The 6,475-nt window shown below is 43.1% G+C and overlaps 1 pseudogene; it reads right to left on the reverse strand.

Moving 5' to 3' along the window:
- Positions 1 to 556, reverse strand: part of LOC108530937 (phosphoglycerate mutase 1-like) — a 9,549-nt pseudogene extending 8,993 nt beyond the window's left edge.
- Positions 557 to 6,475: the final 5,919 nt, after the last annotated feature.

Genomic DNA, 6,475 nt, shown 5'->3' on the forward strand with positions numbered 1-6,475 from the left:
TTTTTTTCTCTTTGTGTTTTTTTTTTTTTTTTTTTTTTTTTTTTTTTTTTTTTTTTTTTTTTTGAGATGGAGTCTCATTCTATTGCCCAGGCTGGAGTGCAATGGTGCGATCTTGGCTTACTTCAACCTTCGCCTCCTGGGTTGAAGCGATTCTCCTGCCTCAGCCTTCCGAGTAGCTGGGATTACAGGCACCATCTTGCCCAGGTAATTTTGTATTTTAGTAGAGATGGGCTTTTGCCATGTTGGCCAGACTGGTCTCTAACTCCTGACCTCAGGTGATTCACCTGCCTCGGCCTCCTGAAGTGCTGGGATTACAGGTGTGAGCCATCACCCCTGGCCTGATTTTTAGCTTTCTTATTTGACTTTTAATTGAAACTTCAGCAAAAATTACTGTTGTCAGCAAAGTGTTAGTAAAGCCTGTATCTAGATTCTCTAGCAGTTTGGGATAAGATGATTCTATGAGTTGGTGATCTGTAGAGTGTTAGGAGAATGCCGGTAGCACAAATATCTCTTGGCCTTACCCACTGATGAAGACAAATGTGACATTTACAGCCATGCTTCAATCCATGTCTACCAGAAAGCCTAGTCAGTATAGAAATCAGTGGTCCAGGCCTGGCGCGGTGGCTCACACCTGTAATCTCAACACTTTGGGAGGCCGAGGTGGGTGGATTGCTTGAGGTCAGGAGTTCATGACCAGCCCGGCCAACGTGGTGAAACCCCATCTCTATAACGCAGACAAACAAACAAACAAACAAACAAACAAACATAGCAATCAGTGGCCCAAGTTGTTGACCAAGTTGTCTACCAGCCTCCTTTGGGTGCTGACCTGCACCCTTCTCAGGTAGGGACCACAGCATAGCCTGTGTTGCTGCTGACCTCTTTTCCCAACACTTTCCCCCCAGAATACCAATCTCCAGTATCCTTCCACAGCTGTAAGCAGCTGGAAAACATTTTCCTTCTCCTGGGTATTTATTTCAGGGAAGGCTCCTATAGCTGAGCTCTTGAGCCCTAAGGACACATTCTCTTCTTCATGCTTTAAGCTCCTCTTTCCCAGAACAAAGGAGCACTTGAGTGTGGAGGATAGGGAAGAAAATCCTACTGAATTGGGGGGTAATCAGGCAACTGTTCTGGGAACCTTCAGTGTCCACATTGTGCTGCTCTCTCTAGCCCACTGCTATGGACTGAATTGTGTTTCCCTCCCCTCCTCAAATTCATATGCTGAAGCCCTAACCTGCTGTGTGACTGTATCTGGAGCAAGGGTGTTTAGGAAGTAATTAGGGTTATATGAGGTATTAAGGGTGGTGTCCTAATCACACAGGACTCTGGTTTTATAAGAAGAGGAAGATTCCCATTCTCTCTCTCTGTCTCAATCTGCTATGTGAGCACACTTTCTGCAAGCCAGGAAGAAGGCCCTCACCAAAACCCAACCGTACTGGCTCCCTGATCTTGGACTTCCAGCCTCTGGAATTGTGAGAAAATAAATTTCTGTTGCTTAAGCTACTTAGTCTATGGCATTTCGTTATAGCAGCCAGGATGCCGGACTCCTTCATTCATGGTGATTTTCTTTTAGTGGACCTGTTGTCTCTTCTAATAGTCCAGGGTAGGCTTTTTTTAAAAGGAACTGCCAGTCCATCATACAGGGTTGTATACCTCAATTGTGGGCAGAGTCCAACATCTCTTCCACAGGGCTCTTGTGTACATCAAGAAATGGGACTGGGTACTCACTGTTTTTAAATCTTCCCAGCAAGTGAAAAAACTACTGGATGTTGGTTTTCCTAGGGCATATTATGGACTTCTGGGATGACTCAGGTCTATCAGGGTCATCTCTGACTCATGGAATCCTCAGTTACCCTTCTATAGCTGAACAAGAGAAACACATTAAAGGAGGGCATGTGAGTCTCTAGCACAATTATAATTACTGGGGTTTATAAAGCCAGGTGAATGTCAGAGTTAATAATGCTTAGACTTTTCTGGAAGGGATGAGGCAGCTCCATTCTAATAGTCTATTGGACCAGCTTCATTTGGGGCCTTAAACCAAAGTAATACAAATATCTGTATCTTTTTACATCTGTCACTGTTTATTATTTGGTTTTCCATCTGGCCTGCTCTGAAGCAGGAGGAGAAGAGAGCACAGAGGGAAATCATGAGCTCTTTGGAGGAATAGTGCCAGATATTAAATCTATAAACAAAATAGATTGAACTGGAAAGAATGAGTCAGAGACAAAGGAAGCAGTAAAACCAGTGAATATCACCCTAGAAAATATCACCTGAAAGTGCTGGCAGAATCTTCCTGGTGTATTTGTGATTGTCCCTGTGGTGGATACCTTTAAATCCGATCAGCACAATTTGGTGCCTGAACTGCTTGTGTTTCACTGCTCTCTGTTGGGGTCCCTTTTCACTGTTTCCTCCTGTCTAGCCCTTATATCCATTTCTATAATGCAAGCTGATGACCCATGGTGAGATTTTTCTTTCCTCTGGTGATAAAGATCCTGTCACTCCAGGTTCCTGTTTCAGCAGAGAATGAAGAGAGTTATGCCGATTGATTGAGACCAAGCTGGAGTGAAATAAGGATTTTACCTGAGGGTCCATTAGTCTTCCTGCATCATGCTCCAGAGAGTCCTGAAAACTGGGAGTTATCCAAGTGCCTTGCCTTCTTGGGGTTAGCTTGTTTAGAGATTGCAAACTGGCAGCCCCTAGGTTAGATGTATTTTATTTGGCCCACCCAGGGTTTGAAATTAGTTGTCAACATTTAAATATAGGGATTTTCCTGCTTCTCTTTTTAAAACTGGGAGAACACTTAATCTGCATCCGCTTCTGGAAACAATCAGCCGATGCTAACTGGGTCTCTACCCTTTAATGAAGTCATGAGCTCTCCATATCACTTTGCCACAGTCACATATCACATTGCCACTGCTGCACATGTTTATGTTGGCCACCATAGGCACTTGATTTTGTGTCCTCTGATCTATAGGAAAGAAAGGAACTAGTGTTTATTGAGTGCCTTTTATGAACGAACCACTGGATGTTGTAATTTGCATACATTACTTTATTTGATTTTTTTAAAAACCCAGTAAGATTTAATCTCCCAGCCTTTAGGGACCATGCTTGTTTCTTTTGCCACTGTGAGAGTGCCTAAGACTTGGTATAGTCGTAAGTGGGAGCTGAAAAGTATTTGCTGAATGAATGCATGCATGAATGCATAAACAAATGAATAAAGTATTTTTATTGTATTTTTGTAGGTGAGAAAACCAAGGCCCAGGGCAGTTAAGTAACCTGTTCAGAATCATATGGCCCATAGGGCTGACAGTTAGGATTCAAATGTGGGACTGTGCAACTCCAGAGGTCCAGTGTGGAGGAGAAGGGGAAAGACTGTGGGTCATTTCAGGGCTAAGTACACAGAAGACTCTTTGTAAGTCCTTGCAGAATTGATTGACAGTGTGGAAACATATTTTCATAAGTACAAGCTTCCAGAAGAGTGCATGTTTTTTAGCTTATGAAATTTGTCTAAAACCTACTGTGTATGGATACCTTCAGCTTTAGGATTATATAATATTGAGACTCTGCAGTAGAGGGTACGTGCCAATGGTTTGGCGTGTAATAAGGAGAGCAGAATATTTCTGTCTATAGTTGACTTGTGTTCCGTAAATGTGGTAACATTCCAAAGTTAATTTTCCTTGTATATCTAAGGAACTCCTTCCAGGGCTTATTTTTGTAAACTCCCTGCTGATGGTGCATGGTTACCACTATAGAGCGCAGAGCTGCATTCAGGAATGACTATAACTAAAAGTGCTTCTTTGTGGGAACCGGAGGCTGATTGAGGAAGCATGCCCCTGAAAATGAAGCCACTTGCGAAGAGAAGGGATTGGTCTGGCTGAAGGAAATGGGGAGGAGAGTAAGAATTTAATCTTATGACTTAGTTTCCATCCCAGTTCTCGTGATTTCCAAATTGGTCTATAATTTCGATGTCTTTCACACAAGCCTCATAATTCCAAAAATGACTAGGTATTTCTTACAGACCTCTTTCTACCGAGATTCTAAAGCCAACATATTAATAACTGAACACATCACATTTTGCCCCTGAATCAGCCTTTCCTTCGGTGGCTATTTAGTCTTTCACCTACCAATCTCCAAACTTTGGAGTTTTCTACTACTATTTTAATTTAGAATCTACGGCCGGGTGCGGTGGCTCAAGCCTGTAATCCCAGCACTTTGGGAGGCCAAGACGGGCGGATCACGAGGTCAGGAGATCGAGACCATCCTGGCTAACACGGTGAAACCCCGTCTCTACTAAAAAATCCAAAAAACTAGCCAGGTGAGGTGGCGGGCGCCTGTAGTCCCAGCTACTCTGGAGGCTGAGGCAGGAGAATGGCCTAAACCCGGGAGGCGGAGCTTGCAGTGAGCTGAGATCCGGCCACTGCACCCCAGCCTGGGCAACAGAGCGACACTCTGTCTCCAAAAAAAAAAAGAAAAGAATCTAAATATGCACACACTTTTCCATAAAATGGATCATCATGTTCCTTTTCTGCCCCATTCCCACCCAAGTGCAAGCCTCTATCACTTCAGACCTAGATTGCTAAAGTAGCTTCCTAGCGGGGCTCTCAGCTTCTAGGCTCTTTCTGCTTTAATATCACTGCACACTACTTCAAATTTATCTTACTCAAATCCTGTTTTCATGTCCCTTTCCACATTCCAAATCCATATTATCTTCTAGCGGCTTAGAGTAGCTTTTCCCAAAGTATGTTATGTGAAACTTTAGTTCCATGGTAGATTAATAGGTGTTAAGTAAAACTGACATTGTGATCAAATGCCAGAATTGACAAAGTTATAAACCATTTCTTTCCTGCAGGATGATTCATAACTTTGAAGTATTCATATGCCGTAGTATGCAGTATTTTCCAAGACATGAATTTTCACAGAGCCTGTTTTGGTGGAGTATTTAATTGTCCTAGGTCTTCATAAACTACATTTTGTGTCTTAGTCTATTTTGAGTTGCTATAACCACAAACTGGGTAACTTGTAAATAATTGAAATTTATTTGACTCATGGTTCTTGAGGCTGGAAAGTCTAAGAGCATGGCACTGGCATCTGGTGACGGCCTTCCTGTTGCATTATCCCATGGCAGAAGGGGAATGGTAAGCAAGCATGCAAGACACAGAGAGAAAATTGGGCCAAACTTATCCTTTTATCAGGAACCCAATCCAGTAATAACAGTATTAATGTATTCATGAGGGATTCTTTAATCACCTGTTTATCATCCTACATCTTAATCTCATCAAATTAAGACAGCATACTAAGATGCAAATGCCTGGTTGAAATGGATCAAATATTCCATCTGCACGTTAAACAAAAGCAGTTGTTATGCTTGTGCACATGGTAGGCCAGAGGCCCAGATTGTCCCCTTTCCACTAAGGAGGTCCTCCAATCGACGAGGCGTGGGCTGCATGGTAGCTCTTTTCCAGGATTCTACAGCCTGGAATAATAAGTCATGCCAGGCTCTCTCTGCTGTATCCCAAAGTCTGGCACCCTGTAGGTCAGCCCCAGAGGGCCATCCAGCCTCCATCTCCCAACACGAAATTCACTTCGTGTCTCTCACGACAGGGAGGAAACTTAGCATTCCTTGGAGACCTGAAGGGATGCGATGAGCTTAAGAATTTTCAAGAGCTTGTCAATCAGTCAGCCCTTATTCATCCCCAAGTGGATGTGTGGTGGTATTGTGGTGGACCTTTACTGGGCACTCTGCTGAATAACTGGAGTGGCACTTGTGCTTTAGTCCATTTGGCTATCCCTTTCACCCTGGCATTTCATCAACCAGAGGAAAAAAAAATAAGACATCGTAAAGCGAGAGAAGCCCCTTAAAGGTCTCAACTCTCACATCTATTTAGATGCAATTGGAGCCCTGCAAGGAATACCAGATCAATTTAAAGCTTGAAATCAAGTAGTTACAGGATTTAAATCCATATTTTGGTGGGTGACAGTTAATAAAAATGTAGATTAGATAAACCACATCTATTACAACTAACGAGCTTTTCATGAGTTAAAAGAAAAACTCATGTCGGCCCCAGCCCTGAAGCTACCTGACCTGACAAAACTGTTTACACTCTATGTGTCAGAAAGAGAAAAAAATGGCAGTTGGATTTTTAACCCAGACTGTAGGGCTGTGGCCAAGGCCAGTGGCCTATCTCTTAAAACAACTAGATGGGGTTCCAAAGGCTGGCCCCCATGTCTTAGGGCCCTAGCAGCAACGGCCCTGTTAGCACAAGAAGCAGATAAACTAACCCTTAGGCAAAACCTGAATATAAAGGCCCCCCATGCTGTGGTAACTTTAATGACTACCAAAAGACATCATTGGTTAACAAATGCTAGACTAACCAAGTACCAAAGCTTGCTATGTGAAAATCCCCACATATCCATTGAAGTTTGCAATGCCCTAAACCCCACCACCTTGCTCCTGGTATCAAAGAGCCCAGTTGAACAT

Source organism: Rhinopithecus bieti, unplaced genomic scaffold, assembly GCF_001698545.2.
Source record: "Rhinopithecus bieti isolate Rb0 unplaced genomic scaffold, ASM169854v2 scaffold_7049, whole genome shotgun sequence".
Lineage (NCBI taxonomy): Eukaryota > Metazoa > Chordata > Mammalia > Primates > Cercopithecidae > Rhinopithecus > Rhinopithecus bieti.